The sequence below is a fragment of the Saccostrea echinata genome, unplaced genomic scaffold, assembly GCF_033153115.1.
Source record: "Saccostrea echinata isolate AGI-Se365-2 ecotype Australia unplaced genomic scaffold, CSIRO_AGI_Sech_v1 ptg000036l, whole genome shotgun sequence".
NCBI lineage: Eukaryota > Metazoa > Mollusca > Bivalvia > Ostreida > Ostreidae > Saccostrea > Saccostrea echinata.
The window spans coordinates 10,408,724-10,419,627 of record NW_026889785.1 but is presented as its reverse complement, the minus strand read 5'-3'; the positions used below and the strand labels follow the sequence as shown (position 1 = coordinate 10,419,627).

The 10,904-nt window shown below is 34.8% G+C and overlaps 1 pseudogene; it reads left to right on the top strand.

The window, feature by feature from the left end:
- The first annotated feature begins 1,397 nt into the window (after positions 1 to 1,397).
- Positions 1,398 to 10,296, top strand: LOC133200014 (uncharacterized; annotated as a pseudogene).
- Positions 10,297 to 10,904: the final 608 nt, after the last annotated feature.

The following is a 10,904-nucleotide window of genomic DNA, read 5'->3' as shown; positions in this document are numbered from 1 at the left end:
ATCAATGCTGCTGATGAAACACATTTTTCTGAATGAGAAGCAATTGCTATGACAAAAGTAGCAAGATTATTTATGGTGATGATGCGATATCCATCAAAATTAAGTATTTCCTTGGAAAAAATGGAGAGCCTTATACCATGCGTGTTTACCCAACAACAGTTTGAATGTACCTCTTGTGACTGTGCAATTACTATACAACATATACTATTAGAATGTTCTGATTTTCCGCCCAGAGGAAGTAAACTCTTTAATAATATGCATATAATGTACGATCTTCTTAGAAACATTTTTTTTTTCATTTTAAATTGTTACAATCTCAAAAAGGTTTGTTATGATTAATTTGGTATTTGGTGCAACTCCTTTTATATTCCTCGGAATCATTTCGGAGCGGATCCGCTCCGATTTACTACATTGCAGGCATATGGGATGTATTTCTTACTGTGATGAGGGCTTGTCCCGAGACACAGTTAGATTATTCTAACTATCCCTATCCCTAATCCGATTTCCAGGTTTGTTTACTCTTACAAAAAGTCTTAAACTTTCATATTCCGATTAGATTATAGGCCAATGCACTCTATCTAGTACATTTTAATTAGTTTATTTTCTAGATTAAAATAATTGTCTCAAACCCTATTATTGTACGAACATCAGACTCCATGGACGAGGCAGCTTTTAAGGAGGTATGAGAAGTGCCAATCAAAAAGCAAGAGCTTATAGCCGGAGGTAGTACCGGATCGATGAAGTTAACTGTGTGGACGAGGCAGCTTTTCAGGAGGTATGAGAATTGCCAATCCAAAAGCAAGAACTTATCACCGGAGGTAGTACCGGATCAATGAAGTTAACTGTGTGGGATGACTTGGTTGTCAAAACTTGAGAGAGGGAAAACCAACAGGATTGTACACTTGTCAACATGCCTCTTCCAAAATGTGAAAGCAATCACGTTTACCAAAAGCACATAAAAAAGGATACTAATGCATAAGTTGCATGCAACCATTTGCTGAGACAGATCTCATTGAAAAGGAAGAGAAAAATTACTCTCAAGTGTTAAGTCATTTATTTTACATTCTTGCAATGTTGTGGAGAATCAAACCCATACATCGTATATCCTTGCATAGAAAATGTCTCAGCATCATCAGTTTCAATAAGTCTTGTCTCAGATATTGTTAATACATCCGAAGCCATAAGGTTGACATCCTTTTCCAAATCCTTCTTGTGCTTATGAAGCGATCTTATGTTAAATGATGTTAAAACTGTAGTATAAGGGTCCTTTCCTCACAAAATGTCAATACACACTTTCATCTTTCCCTCATTTCTAAGCCGGTTCATCTCTTCCAACACAGCTGGTGACAGTGATATCTTTTTTTTTTCTTCAAATAAGTGATGTGTAAGTTCTCAATATGGGTAACCCTACTGAGTTCCACATAATAGATATGGTCATTTTTTCTAGTTCCAAAATTCATAACCGCTGATTTCATAGTTGAGCCTTGCGCTTTGTGAATAGCTTTGGCAGCTCCTAACCTTAAAGAAAACTGTCTTCGTTTAACATGATATGTACCATTCATCTGAATTTTAAACTGCCTTGTTATTTTCTAATATTGGTGTTAAAGTTTTCTCAATTTCACTTTTGAATAGCCTTGCATATACCTTGCGCAACTCCTTCCCAATGTTGTCATCATCAAATTACACCCAAATGATGCTACACTTTGTTGATCCTTCCACAAGATAATCAGAGTTTTACTGTGCATGACGCACCATTTGTGATTCCATCTTGAACATTAACATTATTGGTTATTTCAGCTGGAACTCCAATAACAACGCACAACATGGATGATAACCCAAGTGTTCTGGCACAATCATCAGGGACTCTTGGTAACACTTTTGATTTTACAGCTTCTTCAGATGCTCCAATAATTCAGTGAATAGCATTTATGCTGACTTTCTGTGAATCATCTGCCATATCATATATCTTGTTATTGTAAGACTGTACTTCATTTCTTGTGGTAAACAAATGTGGTATATTTATGATTATCCAGCATTATGACATAAAAGCAAAACTTCTGGCCTCACTTTCCTAAGCTTTACTGATCAGGAGTGGAAGACAGAGTTTGGAGCAATGTTTTTTTTTTTTTTTTTAAAAAGAATGGATATTGTGCAATTTCATTCAGATAATCCAAAAGTTGAGACATTGTTAAAATAAGTACTTGACAAAAAATGGATGTGCTCAGTGATTTTAAAAACATTGTTGACAAAAGACAATGCCAATGTTTTTTCCTTATATAACTTGTACCAATAAACAGTACAATTCCCAATGTCAAAAAACATGAATTTTTCCAAATTTTGAGACTAAAAGTTCCCAATTCAACTACCAAATGAACAAAATGTGATAACATCGTAGAAATACTGTATTAGTTCTCACTTCCCTTTAAACCAAAAATAGACATTCAATCGTAATATATGGTGAGCGCATGTTGTTGACAGCTTAGTGTTAAACATTATCGACAAATATGCGAGAGCCCTGCTATTACAATTCTTGGAGAAAACCTTGCAATGGTTAAAAAAAAAATCACCGAGGGCAGTGTGTTCATAGTATGAGGACAGTGTTGGAAATAAACATTGAGGACTAAAATATTAAGTGCCTCTGAATCAGTAATCATCAGTAGTAAAATAAAAAATAAATACTGCTCTTCTTATTCAAAACATTATAACACTGAATTGATGGGATTAAAGGCAATATTTGTTTTAGTGTAGCAGCTCAGTGTACAGGGAATAATGTAAGTTAGAAAGCTCAAGCCAACACAGACTATCAAATTATACAAAATTTGTACCAGAATTATGATTCCTAGTGAATATAATTAATTTTATGAAAATGTGTGATGTATTTCATGGCACAAGGTTCTAACAAAGTAATATCTCGTGAATGTATTTCAGAAAAAAATCATATTAAACTTGCATTTAAGTGATACTGCTGCCCTGATGGACATTTCTTCCCTTTCAAGACATGTCAAATACAAATTATGATGAACATTGAAATATGTGTAGATCTTGTACCAAATATCCTGTTTAACAAATAAACTGCATCATTGATATCCATATCATGCAGAGTTCTCATAATACCACTGTATAAAAATCATATAAACAAACTGAATACTATACTTACTCATCAAAACACTGATTTTTGAGAAACAAGAGGCCCAAGGGCCTTAACGGTCACCTGAGTACAATACAACAATTTAGAGGATCCATAAACTGAAAAATGAAGCTTTGTTGCCCAAAAGCAAGAAAAATAGTATGATTAGCATCAACAAAATAATTGGTCTAGTATCTATCTGCCTATCTGACTTTCCAAGTCATTAAATCTATGAAAGTACATTTTCATTATACAATAAATTATCTTGCATTATTCTCTTATTCTATTAAGCTTTCAAATACATTATTTACATTGATTAATTATCAAAGGTGAATGGCAAAGGGGAATAACTTTGCTCAGCAGAATACAAGTTAATAGAGCCCTGGCCAGGACTAGAACACTTGACTAAATGGTCCAGGTGTTCAAAAATCTGGTAAAAATACCCTTGCATATTAAAACTTTTACTCTGTTTGCCTTGAACATCCCCAGAAGCATAGAAGATTTTCAAAGAAATGCATTTTCACCATAAAATTAAATAAATAAAGCCCCATCCTTACCCAGAACATCTGACCCATTGGCCACGAACTCACAATTCTGGAAGAAGCACCCTTTCTCATTATAACTATACACTTGTTTCTTTACTTTATAACCAGTAGTAGAAAAAATATTTTGAAAGAAATTATGCATTTTCACTGTATATAATCAATAGAGCTCTTTCCCCCTCACCAGAACCCCTGACCCAAAGGCCATGAGGCATTCTTCCTTATCATAACCATGCACTTCCTTTGTTTGAAAAATACCCAGGCGCACACAAGATTTTGAAAGGATTCATGCCAATTCCCTATCTAATCAATAAAGCCCCGCCCTAACACCAGAACCCCTTACCCAGAGGCCATTAAATTCATAATTTCTGAGGCAGCCATGCTCATCATAACTATGTACTTAGTTTATTTAATATCCAGGAGCAGAGAAGATTTTCAAAGAATTAATGCAATTTTACTATATAATCAATGGAGCCCATCCCTAACACCAGAACCCCTGACCCTGGGGCCATGAAACAATTTCTGAAAAGGCAGTCATGCTCACCATAACTATGTTCTTAGTTAGTTTATTTAATACTCAAGAGCAGAGAAAAAGATTTTCAAAGAATTAATGCAATTCTACTATATAATCAATAGAGTCCTGCCCTAACACCAGAACCCCTGACCCAAGGGCCATGAAATTCAAAATTTTGGAAGAGGCACTCTTGCTCATCATAACTATGTACTAAGTTACTTTATTTAATGCCCAGGAGCAGAGAAGATTTTCAAAGAATTAATGCATTTTAACTATATAATCAATAGAGCCCCACCCTAACACCAGAACCTCTGACCCTGGGGCCATGAAATTCACAATTTTGAAAGAGGCACTCTTGTTCTTCATAACTATGTACTTAATACCCAGGAGCAGAGAAAATTATTGCAATTCTACTATATAATCAATAGAGCCCTGCCCTAACACCAGAACCCCTGATCCTGGGGCCATGAAATTCAAAATTTTGAAAGAGGTACTCTAGCTCATCATAACTATATACTAAGTTAGTTTATCTAATACCCAGGAGCAGAGAAGAAGATTTTCAAAGAATTAATGCCTTTTCACTATATAATCAATAGAGCCCCACCCTAACACCAGAATCCCTGACGCTGGGGCCATGAAATTCATAATTTCAGAAGAGGCACTCTTGCTCATCATAAATATGTACTAACTTAGTTCATTTAATATCCAGGAGCAGATAAGATGATTTTCAAAGAATTAATGCATCTTCACTATATAATCAATAGAGCCCCGCCCTAACACCAGAACCCCTGACCCTGGGGCCATGAAATTCACAATTTTGGAAGAGGCACTCTTGCTCATCATAACTAAGTACTAAATTAGTTCATTTAATAACCAGGAGCAGATAAGAAGATTTTCAAAGAATTAATGCATTTTAACAATATAATCAATAGAGACCCGCCCTAACACCAGAACCTCTGACCCTGGGGCCATGAAATTCACAATTTTGGAAGAGGCACTCTTGCTCATCATAACTATGTACTAAATTAGTTCATTTAATACCCAGGAGCAGATAAGAAGATTTTCAAAGAATTAATGCATTTTAACTAATGTATATAATCAATAAAGCCCTGCCCTAACACCAGAACCCCTGACCCTGGGGCCATGAAATTCACAATTTTGGAAGAGGCACTCTTGTTCATCATAAATATGTACTAAGTTACTTTATTTAAAACCCAGGAGCAGAGAAGAAGATTTTCAAAGAATTAATACATTTTCACTATATATTCAATAGAGCCCTGCCCTAACACCAGAACCCCTGACCCAGGGGCCATGAAATTCACAATTTTGAAAGAGGCACTCTTGCTCATCATAACTATATACTTAGTAAATTTATTTAATACCCAGGAGCAGAGAAGAAGATTTTCAAAGAATTAATGCATTTTCTCTATATAATCAATAGAGCCCCGCCCTAACACCAGAACCCCTGATCCTGGGGCCATGAATTTCACAATTTTGGAAGAGGCACTCTTGTTCTTCATAACTATGTACTTAGTTACTTTATTTAATACCCAGGAGCAGAGAAGAAGATTTTCAAAGAAATAATGCACTTTCCCTATATGATCTATATAGCCCCACCCTAGCACCAGAACCCCTGACCCTGGGGCCATGAATTTCACAATTTTGGTAGAGGACTCAATGCTTATTACAATGATGCCAACAGTTTGACTGCTTGATGTCCAGGAGTAAAGAAGAAGATTTTTAAAGATTGCATTATTTTTGGTGGTTTTAGCCCCACCCCTCAGGCCCCAGGGGGGCAGGGACCATGGAATTCACAATTTTTGTTCCCCTTCACCCATAGGTGCTATATGCCAAATTTGGTTGAAATTGGTTAAGCGGTTTCAGAGAAGAAGCTAAAAATGTTCAAATGTTAACACACGACGCACACCGCACGACGCACGACGCACGCCGACGGACGAGAACGGATAGCAATAGGTCACCTGAGTGACTCAGGTGACCTAAAAAAGAGTAAAGTTTCAATTGGGACCAAATCCTTTTTACAGTACATGGATGCAAGGGTTATTAAGCTCTAATGTCACTTTATTATTCAAATTAAGTTAAAATATACCTCCACTGCTGTGGACAAACTTGAATTTAATGATATTCTTCCATTATATTATGCCCACCTTTAAGCAGCTTAACAGAGCATTGCAACCGGGTCTTGTACGAAGGTTGACTTTATTATCACTCCACATTTTGATGTCTACCTCACCCGCCTTGTCGCCAATGGTGATGATTCTCCGTTTTGAGTTAGAGGTTTCAAGGTTATAACTATAGTAAATCAAAGTTTTCACCATAGTAAATCAAAGTTTTCACCATAGTAAATCAAAGTTTTCATAGTGATCACTAAAGTGAATCAAAGTTTTCATAGTTATCACTATAGTAAATCAAAGTGTCAAAGTTATCACTATAGTAAATCAAAGTTCTCATAGTGTCAAAGTTATCACTGTAGTTAACTATAGTAAACTATAGTTAATTATAGTATATTTTGTTAGGGTATGTACAATATGGTAGCAAATAACTCCTTGCAAAACCACAAATGGGAGTGATATTGGTCGTTGGTAATGCCCACTTGTCAATGAGAATGTTATTGCCCACATGGCGAGTAGGAGTTTTATTTGAATTTTTTTTTTAACCTAACCATTGTTTGATTCTTTTAGTAACCATCATCATCATCGGCGACTTCGGTTCGTACCCAAGTACGTACTAGAGTTGCAACCGAACACTGGTAGTTTTTACTCAAGTTACGTCACATGACCTTATGAACTCTACCCGCTCTAACCCAGCCATGCGGTAGGATCAGTCGAGTTAACGATGGCGTGGAATACGCATGAAACAGAACTGTAAGTTTGATTTTTTTTAAATGTTTCATTTAATTATAATGAAATGTAGGACTATATAATTTAACACTGTTTATTATAAAAGAATATAGGCACATATCTTCTCATTCGTTTATTAAACCGTTCATTTCCTTGTAATGTAACAGTGATAACTTTTGACCAGAGTGACGGATTTTTATTTTTTTTTTACGTAGTTAAATATTAAGAAAAAAACAAATAAAAAAAAGAACAATAAAAAATAAGAAAAAAGAAAAAAAAGAAACTGTCAACACATGAATTTATGTATTAAACAGGACCTGTTTAAATGAATTATTAACATGTGAATAAACATTGAAAAAGCATTGCTTTCAAAATAAAATTGTCTAATTGAAAGTTGTACTGTATATGTGTATTTGAACTTGTACCATCCTGTACGAAATTTTGAGGCGGAATAGGCACGGAACCCGCACGGGTTTTTGAAAAGCCGTACAGGTTCTGTATGTCCAAGACACGGACACGGATTGAGTCTAAAGGTGAGGAAACCTCACTCAGAGAAACCCGTGTGGCGGCACGGAATCCGTGTCCCAGGGAGACGGTTTTAAATGGAAGCGGGTTTTTGCGTCAAACAATTTATCTTTATCTCACGGTTTTTTACTCCGCATGCTCAGTCATAACCTCCTTTATTTGAATATTAAATTGGAGGGATTCATGGTCATGAGCTAAGAATGTGTCTTTTTTACTCTTGTTAAAGGATATTTAACTAATAGATGTCAGTTGGAAGTCTGGAATGATTTCATCATTTTTGAACTAAATGCAGTAAGTCTAATATAGAATAAATAAGTCATTCTCAATTTTCATGATCTTTCTGTATTGCAATGTTGACAATGAACATGATGAAATAGTCTTTGTTTATTTTTGAATGACTTTAGTTGGACTTTCACTAAGTAATCCCTTTACATTTTATGTGTCACCACTGTGCTACGGAGAGTTTTATTTAAATTCAATTCTTTCTCAGATTGTGCATATTTAGATAACATTACAATAGCGAATTGTAAATTATCATTAAAATCTTAATTAAAAACTAGCATAAATTGTATATCTTTAACAGAAAGTAAATTAACACATTCATATAAGATTTTTAAATTTTAAAGTCCTAAAACTAAGCATAATAATAATGTAAAGCATTGTGAAGTTTGGTATCAATCACCATTTTGGCATCCACAGTTACATCAGGAGATCATCTAAAGGTCTTGACCTAGATCTAGACAAATGCACAGATCCCGTGACACCCTATATGGTATGTCCCACGGCTTTTTTGACACGGGTTCCAAAAATCCGTGTCTCCATATGTGGAAAATGACACGGGTTTACAGAATCCGTGAGTCTATATATGGATAATAGCACAGCTTTCTGAAATTTGTAAAACCGTGTGATCTTATTTAAATAATTCGGCCAATATCCCATGCCGTGTCCATGCCTCGATCTTTAAGGCACGGCTTCTTATACATGTTTTACATAGGAGCAGGATTTCTATAAGCACGTGTTTCTGGAAACGGAATCCGTGCCTGAGCCGCGTCTAGGCCGCCCGGACTGTTTCGTACGGGATTTCATGATTTGGGTCACTTAGTTTATAGTTGTATGTGCATTATTGTTTCTATGTAAACTCATAACATACTAATTTGATTTGAAATAGCCAGTTTTATATGGAAATATCTTGCAATCAAATCAATCAAGTAATATCAAATGATAATACTTAAATATTTAATTTAGGGTGAAAATAACTCTCACTAAAGGGACGGAAGTATATACAGCCCTGATAGCGAAAGATTTGTACGATGTGATAAATGACCCAAACTCTGGTAAGATTTAAATATATAGATTTAACCTCTTAAATTAAATGGACATTTTGTCCTATTCTCTGCTATAAATTTTGAGTAAGTTTGGTTTGTCCGTAATTTTCATCTGTATTTAGTTTGTTTATTGTTGTTTAACGTCCCTGTCGAGAATTTTTCACTCATATGGAGACGCCACCACTTGCCGGTGGAGAGCTGCAAATTTTGACCTATACTCGGCACTTAGAGCCATTGAGCAGTGAGGGATCTTTTTCGTGCTAGCACCTACTGCGACACGGAACCTCAGTTTATACGGTCTCATCCGAACTAGAACTACACTTACAAATACTTGCTTCTATCACTTTGTTTAATCAACGAAGAAACATTTTTTTTTCATTTCCCAATGAGGCAGAAAACGTTTTTCATTTAATTCACTATTTTAAAAAAAAAAAAAAAGGAAGGAATTTTGCTCTGCACTTTATTGTTACAACATGGTTATTTCTTTACATTTCAGACCCAGCATTTAAGGAAGAAATCTATAAAACTGCAATTTCCAAAGAGCAACCCAATTCTAGCAGTTACGGTAACAATGCACTTTGTTCCCCTGAAGATGAGGATTCTAACACACTAGTACCTGAAGCTGAAAAGGTACCAAATTTTTTTGACTTACTGTCAACATTGAATAGAAAGTTGATGCAAGTGAATTTTCAAATTAAGATTCACATTTTCTCCTCAACCAATTGTAAATTTGATTCATCAATAACACACATGAAATGGGATACAAATGCTCATTGTCTCTCTTGTGACAAGCTTGGAATTTTTATGCAGATCCATATTTGGAAAGACAATGAAGAGAAGGATCTAATATCGATAAGATCAGAGATGGAAGACAAGTTTCAAGATATCAAAAATCATGACATTTTATGGGCACAAATAACAAAGACCCTTAACTCTCACAAAGTTCCTGTTACAATAAATCAAATTAAAAACAAATGGAAAAATAAAAAAAAAAACGTATAAAAAAGTTGTTGATGACAATCAAAACATTTTAAACAAGAAGACAACTTGGAAATATTTCGGAGAGTTCAACTCATTGTACGGTAATAGGGCCTCTGTAACTGCAAAAATAACGTACGACAGCGCAAAAGGGACAATGAACAGTCCCAAATCTTATGCAAGTCCCAGTGAGGCCTGTTTGTCATCAACATTCCTTAGAGAAAAACCTTAAATAGCCAGACTGATCACAGCGACTTTGATTCTAAAGAAAACAAACTTGAAGAAAAGGTACTTTATCAAAGTCTTTGAAAAACTAACAGCTCAAGGTTGTGAGATGGTCGAGGAAATGAAAAAGCAACATGCAGCAAAAATGGAGCGCTTTGATAAACTGTTAAAGAGACTGAATTTGCCTGGATCTTGGCTTTAACAAAATACCAGTATTGGAGTATATGTATTGTTTGTTGTGATATTGGTGAACATGTTTTGATAGTGCAGGTAGCTTCTTCTTACTATTGAGAAAAGTGGAATTTTTTTTTATGTTGGCAAAAAGTAAATTAAATGTATTTCTATCTCCCAGTAATTCTAGAATTCATTTTTGTAATGTTTATTTTGTTAATATTTTTCAAAGGTTCCAATGTTTCATTATAGTTTGAAATTTGATGGTTTCTCTTTAAAATGGTGAGTTTTAACAGTAATAGAAATATTACTATGAAGAATATACATTTAATTTATTTGTTCTCATATTTCTTTAGTCTAGTCATAGATATGACACTTATGTTCAATTTGTTAATTATTTTATTGTTATTATATAATTAGCTCACCTGAACCGAAGGATCAGGTGAGCTTTTCTGATCACATTTTGTCCGGCGTTGTCTGTCTGTAATCTCCCATTTTTCGACTTTTTCGAAAATTTTTTAAAAAGTAAGTATATGGGGGTTGTAAAGCAGTAAACTCTAGCTATATATGAGAGTAAAACGTATGAATTGATAAAAGAATAAATTTTTCTATTTCTCTTAAAATAGATTTTTAAAATTC